A 19,349-nucleotide genomic window follows, 5' to 3' on the forward strand; every position below is an offset into this window, starting at 1 on the left:
CATTCTGTCTCATGGCTTCACCAGTAAACTCACTTTCACTTTAAACTCTGTGCTGGCTTGTGTTTGAATTCTTTCCTGTGTGAAGTCGAGAACCCATAGTGGGTCTCGGACCCTCAGGTCCTTGGACCAGCAACCTGCATCAGTAACTAGAATATTTGTGCAAACATTATTTCACATGCCCTCCAAGTGGCCCACTGACCATGGAAAACTTCTTGTGGTTCCCCAGGATCAACTACTGCCAAGTGACTATCGATCATGGATAACTGATCTCTTCCTCATTCCAAAGTCCTACATCTACACCAAGGCCCCTATATAAGCCATCCACAAGAACACCTTAGATAGCTCAACTTCTCTTTACTGGTCCCTCCCTTGTGTACAAGCTGTCTGCAAAAAATAAATATGCCTGATCTTATACAGAGTTCAGTGCTTATTTCTATGACATGGAGACTCAAGAACCTGGTGTTTAAGGTATGTGACAGTGGGACTATGACCATTCAGATGAATGATGCCTTATTTGTTGGTAATTGTTAATTAAGAAGACCTTAAAGGAATGAGAAAGAAGATAAGCATGGAGGGGGGGTGGTGAGAAAACACCTTTTGACCTACACTTACTGCAAACCACAAAGAAACCCAAAGTACATGTGAATTCACTGGATGAATTGCAGACCTTCTGGGATTTGTCCCCCAGGAAGTTGCTCCTAGGAAACAGTGCTGATATGCTGCCAGGTATGCCATTGTCTAGTCTTCAAGAGATACACTTTCATTTTGTACCTGAAACAGTGAAATGCTTGCTCTCTCTGATATCTTAATTCTAATCTGCATTTTTTCCATGGCCTTCAGGCTAATATCTCCCACTATAGATGTATTAATTAACTGGAGGAATTCTGCTTAAGGTTTGAGTTTTCATAAGAGCAGCCACTTGTCAGAAGGAGACTTTTCCAAGGAGGTAAGGAAATATATACAAAGTAATGACAGTTTATCAAAGATTTACAGGAGTCTCCAGACCAGACTCAGTTCAGATGGGGTCAGGGGACTGATGGGAACAAAAGGATTTAGAAAGTTCTTCCTCTTCCTTGGATCCCGGTCATGCCTAACTGTCTAAGACCCTAACCCAACTGCCATTCCTCTCTTTCCTTGACATAGACACCTGAATTCTGGGTTCTCTTAACATGGATTCAGAGAAGATATAAGGCACTCCTCAACAACCCTCCACCACCCTATCTTCTTGAACTGGACTTTTTTTTTAATATAAATATATTATTTTTTTAAATATATTTTATTGATTTTTTTTTTTTTTTTTTTTTTTTTTTTTTTTTTTTTTTACAGAAAGTAAGGGAGAGGGATAGAGAGTTAGAAACATCCATGAAAGAGAAACATCGATCAGCTGCCTCAGACACATTGCAACCAAGGTACATGCCCTTGACCGGAATCAAACCTGGGACCCTTCAGCCCACAGGCCTAGGCTCTATCCACTGAGCCAAACCTGTTAGGGTTGAATCTTCTTGATCAATGAATCTTTCACTTACTTCAAACAAAAGTTTTAAATATTGGCCTTATTTTTGAAACATTGGGCACACAAACGTTGTACTGGTAACATACCTTCTAGGTAGGACCAGCATCATAAATCATGGGTTATACATATGGAGAGCTGTCCCACATTCACGATCAATTTCCAAAATAAAATTAAAGAGCTTTATGGCATGCCTGAATAGATTCAGAACCCCTAGTGATCCCACTTGCTCTGTGAGATCTGACTCAGACTAAGGAGGCAAGTGCGGGGATTGGGAGCAGGCCTTCATTTCACAGAGAGAAAGGTCAACATGCAAATACTGATGAGGCAGCTCTGGGAAAGAAGGAACCTGATATGATGATCACTTACTGTTAATTGAAGGACTCATTTTAATTGTGGATTTAATACTGGACTGAGGGACTATTGGCCACTGGAAATGAAGAACTAATTTACCACATAGAGAGGCAGGAGAGAATCAGCAGACCAGAAGAGCAGAAAACTGTATAATTTTGTGGATATATAAATAGTGAACGACACCAGATGTTACACCTTGGTCCTTGAGTTTTGCTAAGAAAAAAAAATTCAGAGCCAAGGGACTGTAGTACAAGCAAAAGTTTATTTAGAAAGTCACAGGGTAAAATAAATGAGCCATGGAAGAAGTGAGCCAGCTAGACTGCATGGACTCAGGAAGCAAGTTACAGAGGCAAACAAGGGCCTTTGGAGCTTAGGAGAAAGAAATCAAAGACAATGCACCTGATGGAAGAAAGGGGGAAGAAAAGGCTTGGGAATGCTCTAGGGAGAGAGTGCACCTGAGGGAAGAAGGGGATATGGAAAGGTGTGGGCAAGAGAGAGAGAGAGAGAGAGAGAGAGAGAGTGCCGGGGTCCAACCCCAGCAGGTCCAGGGGTCCCCAAAGGCGTGGACGGAGTCGGCGAAGAAGGAATGACACGAAGACTGAGTTCAGTTGATCATCATAGCCGGGTTCTCTGGTCAGGGTCTGGTCAGGATCTCTAGCGAAGTTCTGGTTAGGATCCCAGAGAGGTTCTGCTTCAGATCTCCAGCGAGGTTCTGTAGCCATGTTCCCTCGCTAGGTTCTCCAGCCAGGTTCTGTCCAGGCTCTCCAGTCAGGTTCAGTGTCCAGGTTCCAGTCAGGTTCTCCTGCCAATCTCTGTAGTCAGGTTCAGTCCAGGATCCCTTGCCATGTTCTCCCGCTAGGCTCTGTCTCTAGGCTCCGAGGCCAGTCCCTCTCCAGGATCCTCCGGCATGCTCTCGCCAGCGAAGTTCTTCTGTCTCTAGAGAACGTTCTGTGTAGGTTCTGTGCCTAGGCTCTGTCTCTCTTGGTCCTGTCTTCCAAGCCCTGTGTTCTCAGTTCTGTGTTCTGAGTTCTGTCTGTTTCTGTCTTGTTACAACTGTATTTATACCAGTTGATTCAATCCTATCAATCTCTATTACAAAGGTTAGGGCGTTTCTTATCTCCATTCCAGGGAGAAAAGATTATGTAGTTTAAGCATGATTGTTCGTAGTTAAAGGGATTAATTACCCTCCTGGCACTTAGTTGAGGGGTTTTATTCCCTCCCTAACTTCAGGGGAAAATCCCTACCTGGGGATTCAACCTTTCTCGGAGAGGTGACCTTGGTTAAAACACAGCGCCAAGAAGGTGAGCAAACATATTAAGAACCGTATGCCAAATATGCCAGGTCCCTTGAAACAGCAAGGATGGACCGGCTCCCGGCAAATTCCCCCTTTTTTATTTTTTAAAAGCAAGCATTAAAAAGAAAAACCTGAAACGCTCTCTTGTATCCATTTTAAGAGTAGGATTGGCGCTTTCTGCTATTACCTGAGTCCTGATCTATCACCCCAGGGAGAGCTTGCCAATCCTGCACTTTCCCGGGGTGGAAAGGCTGCAGTGGGGTTAAGGATAAGGCTCCTTGGGCCTACCTTCTCCCATGCCTCTACATTTACCTTTCCGGCACCTTTCCTTCCTCAGAAAAGCATGGACGTATTTCTTGTATAAAATGTTCTGTCTGACTGGGAGTAACCTTAATTCCTCTGCTAACAAGCATATATGTTAAAAGATCAATACGGAGTCTTTTTTCTTTAGACTCAGTATGGCACATCTTCTTAATCTAAAGATCAATACAGAGTCTTCTTTCTTTGGACTCAGTATGGCACATCTTCTCAATCTAAGTTCTGTACTATCCACCTTCTTACCCTACTTATCCTCTATAGGGGGGTTTGCAGCACCCTGGTGGAGTCCTATCCGTCCCGAGTGTGGGGGTTTTCAAGAGGGGGGGGGGGCTTACCTAAGGGAATCCTGTTCCAGGGATTCCCAAAGGTGTGGACGGAGTCGGCGAAGACTATCCACCCTCTTCCTACGGTGGAGTCCTATCCGTCCCGAGTGTGGGGTTCTCAATGGGGGGGCTTACCTAAGGGAATCCTGTTCCAGGGGTTCCCAAAGGTGTGGACGGAGTCGGCGAAGACTATCCACCCTCTTCCTATGGTGGAGTCCGATCCATCCCAAGTGCAGGGCGCTTACCTAGGGGTCCCTGTTCGGGCACCAGATGCCGGGGTCCAACCCCAGCAGGTCCAGGGGTCCCCAAAGGCGTGGACGGAGTCGGCGAAGAAGGAATGACACGAAGACTGAGTTCAGTTGATCATCATAGCCGGGTTCTCTGGTCAGGGTCTGGTCAGGATCTCTAGCGAAGTTCTGGTTAGGATCCCAGAGAGGTTCTGCTTCAGATCTCCAGCGAGGTTCTGTAGCCATGTTCCCTCGCTAGGTTCTCCAGCCAGGTTCTGTCCAGGCTCTCCAGTCAGGTTCAGTGTCCAGGTTCCAGTCAGGTTCTCCTGCCAATCTCTGTAGTCAGGTTCAGTCCAGGATCCCTTGCCATGTTCTCCCGCTAGGCTCTGTCTCTAGGCTCCGAGGCCAGTCCCTCTCCAGGATCCTCCGGCATGCTCTCGCCAGCGAAGTTCTTCTGTCTCTAGAGAACGTTCTGTGTAGGTTCTGTGCCTAGGCTCTGTCTCTCTTGGTCCTGTCTTCCAAGCCCTGTGTTCTCGATTCTGTGTTCTGAATTCTGTGTGTTTCTGTCTTGTTACAACTGTATTTATACCAGTTGATTCAATCCTATCAATCTCTATTACAAAGGTTAGGGCGTTTCTTATCTCCATTCCAGGGAGAAAAGATTATGTAGTTTAAGCATGATTGTTCGTAGTTAAAGGGATTAATTACCCTCCTGGCACTTAGTTGAGGGGTTTTATTCCCTCCCTAACTTCAGGGGAAAATCCCTACCTGGGGATTCAACCTTTCTCGGAGAGGTGACCTTGGTTAAAACACAGCGCCAAGAAGGTGAGCAAACATATTAAGAACCGTATGCCAAATATGCCAGGTCCCTTGAAACAGCAAGGATGGACCGGCTCCCGGCAAATTCCCCCTTTTTTATTTTTTAAAAGCAAGCATTAAAAAGAAAAACCTGAAACGCTCTCTTGTATCCATTTTAAGAGTAGGATTGGCGCTTTCTGCTATTACCTGAGTCCTGATCTATCACCCCAGGGAGAGCTTGCCAATCCTGCACTTTCCCGGGGTGGAAAGGCTGCAGTGGGGTTAAGGATAAGGCTCCTTGGGCCTACCTTCTCCCATGCCTCTACATTTACCTTTCCGGCACCTTTCCTTCCTCAGAAAAGCATGGACGTATTTCTTGTATAAAATGTTCTGTCTGACTGGGAGTAACCTTAATTCCTCTGCTAACAAGCATATATGTTAAAAGATCAATACGGAGTCTTTTTTCTTTAGACTCAGTATGGCACATCTTCTTAATCTAAAGATCAATACAGAGTCTTCTTTCTTTGGACTCAGTATGGCACATCTTCTCAATCTAAGTTCTGTACTATCCACCTTCTTACCCTATTTATCCTCTATAGGGGGGTCTGTAGCACCCTGGTGGAGTCCTATCCGTCCCGAGTGTGGGGGTTTTCAAGGGGGGGGGGCTTACCTAAGGGAATCCTATTCCAGGGATTCCCAAAGGTGTGGACGGAGTCGGCGAAGACTATCCACCCTCTTCCTACGGTGGAGTCCTATCCGTCCCGAGTGTGGGGTTCTCAATGGGGGGGCTTACCTAAGGGAACCCTGTTCCAGGGGTTCCCAAAGGTGTGGACGGAGTCGGCGAAGACTATCCACCCTCTTCCTACGGTGGAGTCTGATCCGTCCCGAGTGCGGGGCGCTTACCTAGGGGTCCCTGTTCGGGCGCCAGATGCCGGGGTCCAGCCCCAGCGGGTCCAGGGGTCCCCAAAGGTGTGGACGGAGTCGGCGAAGAAGGAATGACACGGAGACAGCGTTCAGTTGATCAGCAGCCTAGCCAGGATCTCCAGCCAAGTTCTGGTCTTGATCTCCAGAGAGGCTCTGCTTCGGATCTCCAGCGAGGTTCTGTAGCCATGTTCCCTCGCTAGGTTCTCCAGCCAGGTTCTGTCCAGGCTCTCCAGTCAGGTTCAGTGTCCAGGTTCCAGTCAGGTTCTCCTGCCAATCTCTGTAGTCAGGTTCAGTCCAGGATCCCTTGCCATGTTCTCCCGCTAGGCTCTGTCTCTAGGCTCCGAGGCCAGTCCCTCTCCAGGATCCTCCGGCATGCTCTCGCCAGCGAAGTTCTTCTGTCTCTAGAGAACGTTCTGTGTAGGTTCTGTGCCTAGGCTCTGTCTCTCTTGGTCCTGTCTTCCAAGCCCTGTGTTCTCAGTTCTGTGTTCTGAGTTCTGTCTGTTTCTGTCTTGTTACAACTGTATTTATACCAGTTGATTCAATCCTATCAATCTCTATTACAAAGGTTAGGGCGTTTCTTATCTCCATTCCAGGGAGAAAAGATTATGTAGTTTAAGCATGATTGTTCGTAGTTAAAGGGATTAATTACCCTCCTGGCACTTAGTTGAGGGGTTTTATTCCCTCCCTAACTTCAGGGGAAAATCCCTACCTGGGGATTCAACCTTTCTCGGAGAGGTGACCTTGGTTAAAACACAGCGCCAAGAAGGTGAGCAAACATATTAAGAACCGTATGCCAAATATGCCAGGTCCCTTGAAACAGCAAGGATGGACCGGCTCCCGGCAAGAGAGAGAGAGAGAGAGAGAGAGAGAGACCTGGTCCTTCTTCATCTTGATGGCTTTCATGTATTTCCAAAGGCGTGGATTTTTGAAGAGGTCTCAGGGGAGGATTTCAGCAGAATATTCATCAGCTTTCCAAGTGTGTCCTTTCAAGGTGGTGATCTCTACTGATTGGTTGGTACCAGGGTGGGAGATCATTAGTCATTGCATCTGGTCCCAAAGCCAGGATGTCATTGCTTCATCTGGTTTTGCTGCTTTTCTGGGCCTGGAGCTGAAACACAATTGAGGCCTAGATGTTTTCTCTAGTTTGATCAAAACTCTCTCCTTGGTCAACAGATCCAAGGCTTTGTTCCTAAGATTATTAGATTCGGGTCAGAACCTCATTGTTCTGGGGGCTTAATGCTTAAGGGGATGGTCATACAAGGGTCATATGGAAGTTGTATGATGCTATTCTCTGGCCTCCTTGTTCTGTCTCCCTCATGACTAGCAACATTCCAAGGGGTGTAAGTTCAGAGGAGAATCTGAACTGCTTGACCAGCACTATGAAAGGTCAGGATGTGTAAACTGCATGACCAATGACATGCCAGGGGAGGAAAGGTCACCTTGGGGGTGAAGTCCCACCATAAAATACTTGTTTACTAAGTTTCCCCCATTGCTAGGCACCTAGCACTTTCTATCCTGGTAACCTTCTCTACCTGGCCTGTAGTTTCTACTCTGGTCATATCTGTCTCACTGCCTACTATATCAGATACACTAAAAGCTGCAGGGGTAAGAAAGAGCTGAGACACTAATATGTGTCTATCTGTGTACTGAGAATGTAGAATTTTTGAAGGTTGTTTGGTTTAAACAATATTATGAAAATTAACATTATTCTTCATTGGATATGATTATTTCAGCCTGTAAGCAGATACCCACATTAGTACTTCCATTTTAATGTTAATTTGCCTGGGTTAATCTTCTGGTAATAGGGTAGGCATCTAGATAGGCATGAGCAGAGCAGGAACCAAAGGCCAGAGTGGAAATTCCTGGGTGCCTAACAAGGGACAAAACTAGAGAAAACAAGTATTATAGGCTTGGACCTTACCCCCAAGGTGACCTTTCCTCCCTAGCATGTCACTAGTCGTGCAGTTTAGACCCTTTGAACTTTTATATCATTAATCATGCAATTTAGACCCCCTTTAGAAGAGGAACAAAGGGGCCAGAGAATAGAATCATACAACTCCCATATAAGCCTTTCCATGACAATTGCCTTAAGCATTAAGCCCCCAGAACAATGAGGTTTTGACCCGCATCTAATAATCTTAGGAACAAAGACTGGGATCTGTTGACCAGAGAGAGATTTTGGTCAAACTAGAGATAACATCTAGACCTCAGTTGAGTTTCAACTTCAGGCCCAGAAAAGCAGCAAAACCAGATGAAGCAACAACATGGCTGACATCAGGATCTCCTACCCTAGCACCAGTCAATCAGTAGAGACCATGACCCTGAAACTACACAATTGGAAAGCTGATGAATATGCTACTGAGTTCCTCCCATGAGACCTCCCCTAAAATCCCCACCTTTAGAAAACAAATAAAAACCCTTAAGATGAAGAACCCAGCAGGTGTTCTTCCTCTCTTGAGTACATCCACAACTCTCCACACCCACTTTTGTCCCCAGGCACACTCTCTCTGGAGCATAATGGTGCCTTCCCCCATCTTCCCTCAGGTGCATTATCTTTACCTTTCTTTCTCCTAAGTTCCAAGGGCCCTTCTTTTGCCACTATAATTTGTTTCTTAAGTCATGCAGCACATTTGCCTCATTTCTTCTATGCCGGGGTCCAACCCCAGCGGGTCCAGGGGTTCCCAAAGGCGTAGACGGAGTCGGCGAAGAAGGAAGGACACGGAGACAGTGTTCAGTTGATCAGCAGCCTAGCCAGGATCTCCAGCCAGGATCTCCAGCCAAGTTCTGGTCTGGATCTCCAGAGAGGTTCTGCTTCGGATCTCCAGCCAGGTTCTGTGGCCATGTTCCCTCGCTAGGTTCTCCAGCCAGGTTCTGTCCAGGTTCTCCAGCCAGGTTCAGTCACCAGGTTCTAGTCAGGTTCTCTTGGCAATTTCTGTAGTCAGATTCAGTCCAGGATCTTTTGCCATGTTCTCTCCAGTGAAGTTCTTCTGTCTGTAGGTTCTGTGTAGGTTCTGTCTTCTTGGTTCTCTTCTAAGTTCTGTCTCTTTCTGTCTTGTTACATCTGTATTTATACCAGTTGATTCAATCCTATCAATCTCTATTACAAAGGTTAGGGCGTTTCTTATCTCCATTCCAGGGAGTAAAGATTATGTAGCTTAAGCATGATTGTTCGTAGTTAAAGTGATTAATTACCCGCCTGGCACTTAGTTAACAGGTTTTATTCCCTCCCTAACTTCAGGGGAAAATCCCTACCTGGGTAAACCACCTTTCTCAGAGACCTTGATTAAAACACATAGTGCCAAGAAGGTGAGCAAACATATTAAGAACAGTATGCCATATATTCCAGGTCCCTTGAAACAGCAAGGATGGACCGGCTCCCGGCACTTCTACCCTTGTGACTTTCTAAATAAACTTTTGCTTGCATTTCAGTTCTTTGGCTCTGAATTCTTTTTTAGCTGAACTCAAGGACTGAGGTGTATTTCTGACATTAACATCAGGAGGAACTAGTACTCCTTTTTTTGTGGGGTAGCAATAGGCTCCCCACAGAACAGAGACCTCTGATTTGTCTCCTGATGGCTATTTCTCTTCTTGACTGAACTGGACCCCTCCAGGACAGAACCCCATCTTTCTTCTCCCAGTCTTCACCTCTTTAGACCACTTTTCTTCCCATTGGCTCCTGGCTGTGCAAGTCTCAACCTGGACCATCTCTTGTCACTTATGACTTTATTCCAGAGATGGAGGTCTGAGCGGTCTCATGGCCCAGGTGAAAGATAACATGAGTGGAGCCATATTAAAATAGAGCCTAAGCAGCCATTTCAGAGGAACTGCTCTGCACGTCTTATTTTTCTTTATCTTATAAGCTGGTACAAATCACCATAATTCCAAGAAGGCCAAGACTATCCTATTTGTAAAGACTGATGAAATTAGACTTTGAGAATGACCAAATTTCTAACCAACAAATCAAATACAATTTCAGGTGAATCTCAAGACAACCCATGAAGTAAAAAATGTAACACTACCTCATCTAGTACCAATAAATCTTCTTTAATACAACTTATGTCATCTTCCTCCCTTTCCCCATAACACCCTGAGTCCCTATAAAGGAAGAACACTATTTGGGTTTCTACCTGAATTTGTTCTCCCAAATTGCAATTCTTTTGGATCTTAAATAAATGCGTATTGCTTCTCATTTTTTTTGTCATCTCATTTTTGCTTTTTATCTTCCAGTTAACACCCAGGAAGCACAAAGACCCATAAAACAGAGGTGGTGATATGCAGTTACAAATGCAACAAAACACCAAGTTAGCATTCTTAGAAGTTCCACTAAGAAAGAGGAAAACTGAGGAGCTTCAGGCTTGGGAAGAAGGGTGAGATAAGAAAAATTCTGTCTCCAGAAAAAAAAATCTAAAAACTTAAAGTTTCCTTTTTCCCCCCCTCCTGCATCCTCATTGCTGGTAAGGAGTGAGACTCCCATTACTGCAGAAATGCAGGTATATCTGACCACTCTCACCTGCAGGCTTCCTCCTTATGTAGAAGCTCCTAGGGCTAAGAATTTAGTTTACAGGAGAAAAATAGCCATTTCCAACATTTATAAATGAAGTATATAAGGACATTGACAGAGTGGTGAAACAGGTTGGAATTAGGGCCTCTCTCTCCCTATAACCTTGTCTAGAGTCAGATACAGCTGTAAACAAAGGGACAAATAAAATGACTAACTGATGACAGAAGCTGAGTCTAGTCTGTTCAAGAAATGTAAGGAAGCTTTGCCAAGAACTAAACAGACTCACAGGCCAAGTGCCCTGGGAATTTGTGAGAGCCACTAGCTCAGGAAGAGCCACAAGTCCACAGCATGTAGTGAAGCAGGAAGACTCGGAATTTTTTTCTTGAGTTGACTCTGGTGGTAGAAAGGATGACTGGGAAGCAAGGAAACCTAGGGTCTACTCCCAGCTGTGCCACAAATTAGCGGCCGCCTTGCGAAAGCCACTTAAACTTTTTGAAATTCACCTTGTTCCTCTGTAGAAAGCAGGGGTTACAATAGACCAGGGGAGGCATGTATATCCTTACTTCTCTCCTGCCTTCCGCAGAGGCTACTGTTCAACTACATTATGGCTTAGAAGTTCTTCTACAGCAGTCCAAATAGGCACTTCCAATTAAACTTTGTTCACAAGTTGAAATCTAATTAGTTTACCTCCCTTCTAGCTCCTAAATGGAAGGTTCCAATTTTCCAAGTAAGAGTTGGCTATTTTTCTGATTTAGCGGCTCACTCAGATAAGAAAATAGAAAGACAGACAGACAGAAAGAAAGATAGAAAGAAAAGAAGAGAAGAGAAAAGAAAAGAAAAGAAGAGAAGAGAAGAGAAGAGAAGAGAAAAGAAAAGAAAAGAAAAGAAAAGAAAAGAAAAGAAAAGAAAAGAAAAGAAAAGAAAAGAAAAGAAAAGAAAAGAAAAGAAAAGAAAAGAAAAGAAAAGAAAAGAAAAGAAAAAATTTATCACTCCTCCTCCTTCTCCCCACCCTGAGACTGGGCAGGGCCTTCCTGATGTCACACTGTCCTTCCTTCTGGGTCAGAGACTTTAGTGTTTGGCCTTCTCCTTCTCTATGTTCACCCATCAGGACAGTGTCCTCTGCAGCACCGTTTTATCTAACCAGCACACACTTGTTAGTACATGCAGACCCAGGGAAAGGTCCCGGGACTGAAAACCTACTTCCCTAAGGGGAGGGCAAGGAAAGACCAATGAAAGTGGCTGGTCACTCCAGTCTGATAATTAATAGAATTCACTAAGGGAAACTTACATACAAGGCCCGTCGTGGGTGGCTGTGAGACAGAGTAGATCTCCAGGACACCTGGCAGGTGCCAATGAATTTACTTAGGCTAAAATGGGTAGGGGGATAATCAGGGATAATAATACATGAATGCTACCAGGTACAGAAATTACTTTACATGCTTGACCAGATCAGGACAATGGCCTGTTCCAGGAAGGAGCAAGTCACTGGAGTAGGGGGAGGGATCCTGATTTATTTCAGAAAGGACATCAATTATGATCTGACAGTCTCTAAGGGGGATTTATGGGAAGCAATCTCTGTTCTGGCCCAGGTCCAGTTCATGGGACAGGAATCATATCATGGAATAGTCTTTCTTCCACACTTAAAATTTTATGTTTGGCATCAAGGAATCTACTTGAAAAAGAATTATGTAAAAAAGGAATTATGTCTAAAAGCCAAGATAGAAGAGGGGGCATTTCATGATTCTACTTGCTGCTCACCAAAGTTAACCAGATTTACAGTTCTCACCTTCTGGCAGGAAAGCAATCATATTAACAGTAACCTGAATGGAGACAGCTTCAGGAAGTCAGGTAGTTGTAACTGAGTTCTATTGAAAGAAGCAGTAAAGTGGTTCACATGGGACCCACTTCACAACCCACTTCTCACCCCCCAAACCACGCAGGCACAAGTCTCAGGCCAGGGAAACACTTCTGTGTTGCATAGCAGCCCTACCTTGAGTCATTTCCCTCAGTGGTAGCAAGGATGAGGGAGAGACAGATGACTCGTGGGGCATCTCACTGCTCTGGTCTCAGGTAGAGACCTCTACTGAAGCATCAAAGTGGACGGGCACGTACGGGTTTCCCTCACAGGCCATGATAATGTGCCTCTCTTTCTGGCTGGTTTGGTAGGCACAGTTGGGGTACTTGGAGCCGCTCGTCACACGACAGTCTGTGATGTTCATGCTGGAGCTGCTCTTGTGGCAGTTGGGCTGCCCATTCTTGCAGGTGATGTTTCCCTGGAGGCAAATGGCCTGGACATCTACGAGAGGCTCGTGCACGAAGGTGTTCACTCACTTGCACCATCCCTCTGTCATATGCTGGCGCCTCATCATTTGGTTGCAGTAGTTGGAGTTGTTGCTGGGGCCGTCTGGGTCCATGTGTTGCCGCTGGAACTTCATGGCCCGTGATTCCTTGCCCAGGGAAGGCTGGACCCACCCCAGCACTAACAGCACCAGGACTAGCAGTGGGAACAGGATGAGGGACTTCTCCTGAGTCATGGTGGCCTCAGTCCCCTGGAGGAGCCTAGTCACTGAAGGGAGAGAGGAGGAAAAGCATCACTTTAGAAGAGAACCCCAGGTGCCACCTGTGGTCTCCCTGGCTTACAGTCTCTCTTCGGGTCAGCCTGAAAGACACCCTTCTTCCTGCAAGATTTTCCAAGTGATGCGACACTCACATGTACTCGCCTCCAAAAGCATTTGACCCCTACTAGTGACAGAGAGGTGGGTCTTCCCCTCTGGGTGGTGACCTCCAGAGTGATCTAAAATCCCAGGGGTCCTGTTTTTGAATATTAAAGGTTTTTTTAATCTAAAATACTTTTAAAAAATATTTTTATTGATTTCAGGGAAGAGGGGAGAGAGAGTGGTAGAAAGATCAACGATGAGAAAGAATCATTGACCAGCTGCCTCCTGCCCACCCACTACTGGGGATCAAGTCCACAACCTGAGCCCACAACCCTGGCACGTGCCCTTGATTGGAATTGAACCCAGGAACCTTCAGTCTGCAGGCGGACACTCTATCCACCGAGCCAAACTAGCTAGGGCTAAAATACATTTATACTCAGTGTTCTAGTGGGTCAATAGAAGATCTTTCTGTATAAACCATGAGCCAAATTGTATCGTGGTTACTGTCATGACATACAGGGTCATGGCGGAGAGAGCTCCGTTGTCCTACAACACTAGGGAAACTCAACCCAGTGCCTGGAACTGGCATCATAAAGAGATGCCATTGTATTCCAAGAGAGATGCTTGCCTCCCCGACCTGGGACTGCTCCTTCTCCAGCCCCATGTGTTCTCTGCAGCCAGAATGCTCACTCCCATCCCAGCTCTGCCCCCAGCTACATTTGCAGCCCTAGCCCAAGCTTAGGGTTTAGCCTTGCCCATTCTGCCTCCCTCATCTACAGACCTCAAGCAGAATCTGCCCCAAGACTACCTCTTGGGTCTCTTACCTGGGACTCTAGCTTGGATGCCAGTCAAGCTTAAGTGGAAGGCTAGTTTCTGCAGTCACTGGGTCCCTGGGGAGTGGATCTTATGAGGTTATAAAGGGGCTTGGCTTCCAAGATGAGAAGGGTGGGAGGAGCAACCCTGAGAACAGTGGGGAATGGCCCAGGCTCCCCCCTTTCCAGGATTGCTGGGAGGAATGAGTCTGCCTATAGGAGTCTTTCTTGCCATTCGAATCTCATCTCTCTGCTGGTTTATAGGGGTAGCAGGGAAAGTCACTAAGGCCCTGATGCTCAAACCCCAACCAAGTCTTTGTTATCTCTTTGGGGGCCATTTCACCAAATAGCCCTTGGAAGTTAGCAAAGGGCACATAATATGTAATCAAAAGATGGGGGGCAGGGGGGAAGGGAGGACCTCTCTCTCCCCAGGAGTCCTGGAGTGGTTTTGACCAGAATTACCAATCTCCTAACAGCAGCTCTCCTGTGGAAAGTAGGAGAGGTATCCAGCTGTCTGTAGCTGGGAGGCTTCCCAGATCTGGAGAAGGAGGGGAGAGAGCCTGAACAGTTTGGGTAAGAAGGAAGCCTCTAAATGGTCTCACCCAGTTCTGGTCACTTCAACATTCCTGAGGTGAGTGTGTGACCATTTTTATCTTCAGTGACCACTCATCCTGTAGGTCAGAGTTAAGTAGAGAAACTGAAGATAAATCAAAACCCAAATTCTCTTTCAGAGAAAACATAGAGACCATCAAGTTTCTTAGCAGCAAAACTCCCTCCTAAGTAGAGATGTCTTTTTGTTGTGACAATTTTGATACAGTTTGAGTGAGAAATAGCAAAATTCCCTCCATGCTCTAGATTTATTATTTTTTTCTAGGAAAATTATTTTCTTGAGCTATAATAACAATCTCCAACAGCTTGAAATAATAACTTCCATTTTTTTCCATTGACATTGTATGTCACTTTCTTTCAGAATGTCCTGTTTTTCATTAAAATAACTTCTATACCACTCAATGTGTTTCACTTTCTATTTAACATTCAGATATGGGGTTTTGGAAAGGACATGTTAGTTCTAATCAAATCATTGAATCCCCTGGAAACTGACCTTGAGGCCACTTCACAATGGACATTCCCTCTTGCTTAGAACACATTCCACTTGCTGAGACCATTATCTCTCCCCTCCAGACCTTCCTAGGATCCCGACCACCCAGAGAATTCTCCGCCCAGAAATAGCCCGACTACAGTCCTTTAAAATCTCTGACTCCCTGTCCCTGTGTGCTGGCACCATTTGGGGGCTCAGCCCATCTGGTATCCAGATGACCTAATAATTTTAGAATCCCTTACCACTTTGGCTCCATGTGCTTCTCCTTTGGTGACCCTAACAGGCCACAGGTCACCAGCTCCATGAAGTAGTGAACTGGTCTTTGTTTTGGAAAATGCTGCAGGTATTTATCCAGAAATTATGTTTATTAAATTCTGAACCATCATCAAAACCTGCTTCATTGTTAATTGGCAACTCCCACAGTTTCCCCTCTTTAATCCACTGGCTCATCTTCTCAAAACCATTCTGAAAGGGCTGTGCATTCACTGCAGCTAACTGCTTAGAAATTCCACATCCCAACATGAAGTTTCTACCTCTTGAATATATTTATCCTAAAGTAGCTGACAAACTCACTGGCTCTGAACTGCAGTGCTGGGGCCACAGCTCCAGCACCAGGGACATTCAGGGAGGAACTGGCCTCAGGGTGAAGGCTGTCCATGCTCTGGATTGAGACTGTCTCCATCCAAATTGTAGTTTAGTGCCTTAAGAGCTGGGCAAGTTACACAACTTGACTTATTTCCCTGCTCCGCAGTTTCCCAGTCTCTATAATGGGGATAATGATATGTACCTTTTAGATTGGTTATTACACTGAAATAAGGTCAGATGTGCAAAGCCCTTCAAGTAGTGCTTAGAACGCATCTATCAGTGGTAGGTCAGTGATTGTTCATAGGGAGTGGTGTTGAGGTTCTGTGCAAAGGAAACTGTTTAAACAACATTGGGTGATCTCTGAATTGCTTTTTACAGGGGGTGGAGTCAAGTAATAGGCAGACCTTGGTTTTGCTAATAACCTGAGCTTAAAATAGCAAGCAGTTTTGAAATCGTGGAGAGAGGAGGAAGGAGGTAGAGGAGAGAAGAAAGGCACCATGGTAGAAAGAACAGAATTCTTTTAAATCAAATTTCAAAATTGTCTTGCCCTGTGACAGCCAAGACATCTTTAGTCGAGTCAACATTATTTGCTAAAGTATAGAAGTTTGAAAGTAGTAGTGGGGCTAAGGAAGCCATGGCATAGCGTGAGCTTTTAGTTTCATGTTTCTGTAGTTCACCCAACACCTCACCCTCCACCCATGTTTTATTTGTCTTAGTCCTTAGATAGTACTTTTATCATCTGGAGTGGAGTTGGCAGGAAAAATTTTCATACCCATTTAGGTTCCTGCTTGTGGGCCTGTGAATTAACTGATGAAAGTCAGATTAACAGAAGAGACTAGACTAAGTTTATTCACATGCAGATGAAGATGCACAAAAGAGAGGAGAAAGGATAAAGTGGAGTGTTCAAGGCAGGCTCCCAAGACCACAGGCCATTATAAAGCCACATCAGTGACTGGCCTGATCCCAGGTGCAGGTGGGAAAGTAAAGGGAAGTACATTTTCCCCCCTCCCATAGATGCCTGGAAATTAATCTCTGAAATCCTCTTAGAGCCAAGGAAAAAAAGTGTAAAATGCTTTCAAGGCTGTGCAGGTTATCATTCCTGTTGATTCCCATTTTATTATTCCCATTTCTCTTTTCAAGCCCATTTCACTTCCATCCATCCAACAGTGTGAACTGGGAAAGAAAGGGGTTCCAACATTCGAGCCCTTGTTTGAAGCCAACCAGGTACAGGTTGCACTTTCCCAGAGGGTGTCTCTGACCTGTGTGTGAGCCCACCAGGTGCAGTCAATAGCCTGGTCTCTAGAACACACAGAGAAGGGCCCAGTCTCCTCCCTCTCACTCTAAACCTCCTGACACTATCAGTTTTCCTCAGCCCCAAGGAAAGAATGTATCTTCCCTGTGTCCTTTCCTACCCCAGTGCCACCCTGGGTCTTCTTAATGGTGGTCAGATACTGCTCAAGGTGTCTGAGGGAGGACAGAGAATTGGGAGAAGACCTAATTACCTTTCAGGATAGGTAATTCAGTGGTCTCCTTATTTCCACCCATTTTAGGAGAGTCACCCTGCCCTTCCCTTGTAGGGCCAACACCAGTACTCCTTTCCTTATTTAAGGGTAACCCACTTGTGCCAGCTCTTCTGACAGCTTATAACAGTGGCATTAATTATTGACCTGGATTTCTAAGTGAAAGAAAAGAGCTGATAGACCTGGCCTGGTGGTTCAATTGGTTAGAGCATCATCCTGTGCACCAAAAGGTTACCGGTTCAATGCTTGGTCAGGGCACATACTGAGTTGTGGCTTCAATCCCTGGTCGGGTTGTTTGTTGGGAGGGGAATATAGGGGAATGACCAATTGATGTTACTCTCTCACATCAATGTTTATATTTCCCTCTCTTCGTCTCCATTCCTCTCTCTCTAAAAAAATAAAAAAAAACACACATATTTTCAGGTGAAGAAAGAAAGAAAGAAAACAACTGATAAGAGAGGAAAGCAGGACACCTGAGGGAGTAGGGATCCTGTACTCTGTAGTCTCCACCAGATCCACAGACTGTGTCTTCTACTGAGAAGATCTAAGGAGTTAATTCAAGGACTTTGTTTTAGATGCAAGTCCTGAGAATTCTCTCCCCAGAAGAAGCCCCTACAGTTGTAATACAAACCAGACCTTGATAAGAACTCAGTACAGGTGAAGATGATTATTAGAAAACAATGGGAGAAAAGGGGTGGAGTGGGAAAAATCAGGGAAGATTTCAGAGCAAAGATTACCTTGGGAGGACATTTAAAGATAAATAGGTGTTGTTTACTAGGCATATAAGAAGTGCAATTCAGATTTTTTTTAAAAAAAAAAGACCAAAAGGAGAAATAGATGCTCATAGTAGAGTGCTGCGTATTTTGAAAATAACAAGTTCTTCCATGTGACTGGGAGGAGGTGAGGGATGGCACAGAAAAGAAATCTCTAGGCCCAAATAGAAGTACCTTCAATACCAAGTAAAACACTTCAATATGTAAAATATATAGACAGTTACATTGAACTCAAGGAATGGAAGGACACAAGTGATGGAAGGGAACTTCCATCATTTTCCCATTGTACACACAAGGAGACTGAAGGTCACAGCAGTCCCAAGGTCAGACAGCACCTCGGCAGAAGAAACAGAAACCAGCCTCAGGTCCCCAACTTCCAGGGCAGTGTCTTCACTACACTGTCCTGCCTGGTGTGCCCTGGGTGGGAAACATGCCCCCAGGACGTACATCCAAAGAACTGCAATATCTCGTGAAGTTGATCTCTTCTTCTAGTTCTGATTTACCCCCGAGTTCTCCCATGACCCTTCCTGCTATGAAGTGTGGTGGGAGAAGGCAGGATAGCTTTGCTGCTGCCCCATCTGTGGAGTTCCGGAGGCTGGAGACTCATACTGAGGTACCATCAGGTGTAGTTCAACTGCAGCAGCTGGGGTGAGGGAAGTGGAGGCAGGGAGGGAATGAGTGGCTCAGGGCTCCCACCTCCAGGCTCTGGGTGCATTGGTTAATTCTACTAGAGACGCTGGAGGAAGGGGAGCAGCTTAGGAGGAAGAGGTTCCCAGGTGAATATCTACTCCAAGCAGTATCTCTCTTTCTCTCTCTCTTTAAGAAGCCTCACATGTTGGCTCCATCAAGAAAGCAAAGTCTTGAGAACACTCATTTGCTTAGAACTTTTTGGGGTCTCACATCTTCCATCTCCTGTTTTCCTCCTTGAGTTAATCATCAGGACTGGTACAATGAACACAATAGTGCTTCTTTTCCCAAAGCTGGGAGATATTGTCAAGAACAAACCACGTGGATGAGGAATTCCATGCAGGCATATCTAGTGAAGAGAATTCAGCTTTCACCAGTTCAGGGGATAAGTCTCACATCTAATTAAGTGGAGCCTTTTATTGACTCATTAATTCCAACCTTCTGACCAACTGGCTGACCTGCTTTGAGTTGTGTATTAAACATTCCTGATGCCTTCTTTCATTGGAAAGTGATCTGGCAGGAGTTCCCTCTTTCTAAACATGAGTCTCACTTCTCCAGAAAGGCTAACACTTCATCACTTTCTGTTATTCTGTACTGCCCCAAACTGAACTCTACATTTTCCCCCTTTTTGCCAGTTTATCTCTCACAGAGAATCTAGAAAAGCAGACCTCAGCAGTGCTATGGTTGTTTTATATGATGAGCAGGAGAGAGTATCCCTCTATCAGCAAGCTCGTGTGTGAGCATAAGTGTTGGTGTAGGACACCCAGCCCCCTCCACCAGCTGGAGCACAAGTCCTCTGTCAGCAGGTCATGCAGTGACTGTGTCCAAACCATATGACTTCTCTGAGCCTTAAAATTGTTTTCTGAGTAATGAAAGTTTGAAGAAAGATGATTTCTAAGATTGCACTCAGTTAAAACAATTTTTCAGTGTTTTCTGTTTCTAAAGATCTTCTCAATACTTCCAAATA

The 19,349-nt window shown here is 45.2% G+C and overlaps 1 protein-coding gene and 1 pseudogene across 1 annotated transcript in view; one reads left to right on the forward strand and one right to left on the reverse strand.

Moving 5' to 3' along the window:
* The window catches only part of LOC132239709 (ribonuclease 4-like), a 195,621-nt gene that overhangs the window by 43,436 nt on the left and 132,836 nt on the right, over positions 1-19,349 (forward strand). The window lies entirely within an intron of this gene.
* Positions 12,301-12,808, reverse strand: LOC132239647 (ribonuclease pancreatic-like; annotated as a pseudogene).

Source organism: Myotis daubentonii, chromosome 1 (genome assembly GCF_963259705.1).
Source record: "Myotis daubentonii chromosome 1, mMyoDau2.1, whole genome shotgun sequence".
Lineage (NCBI taxonomy): Eukaryota > Metazoa > Chordata > Mammalia > Chiroptera > Vespertilionidae > Myotis > Myotis daubentonii.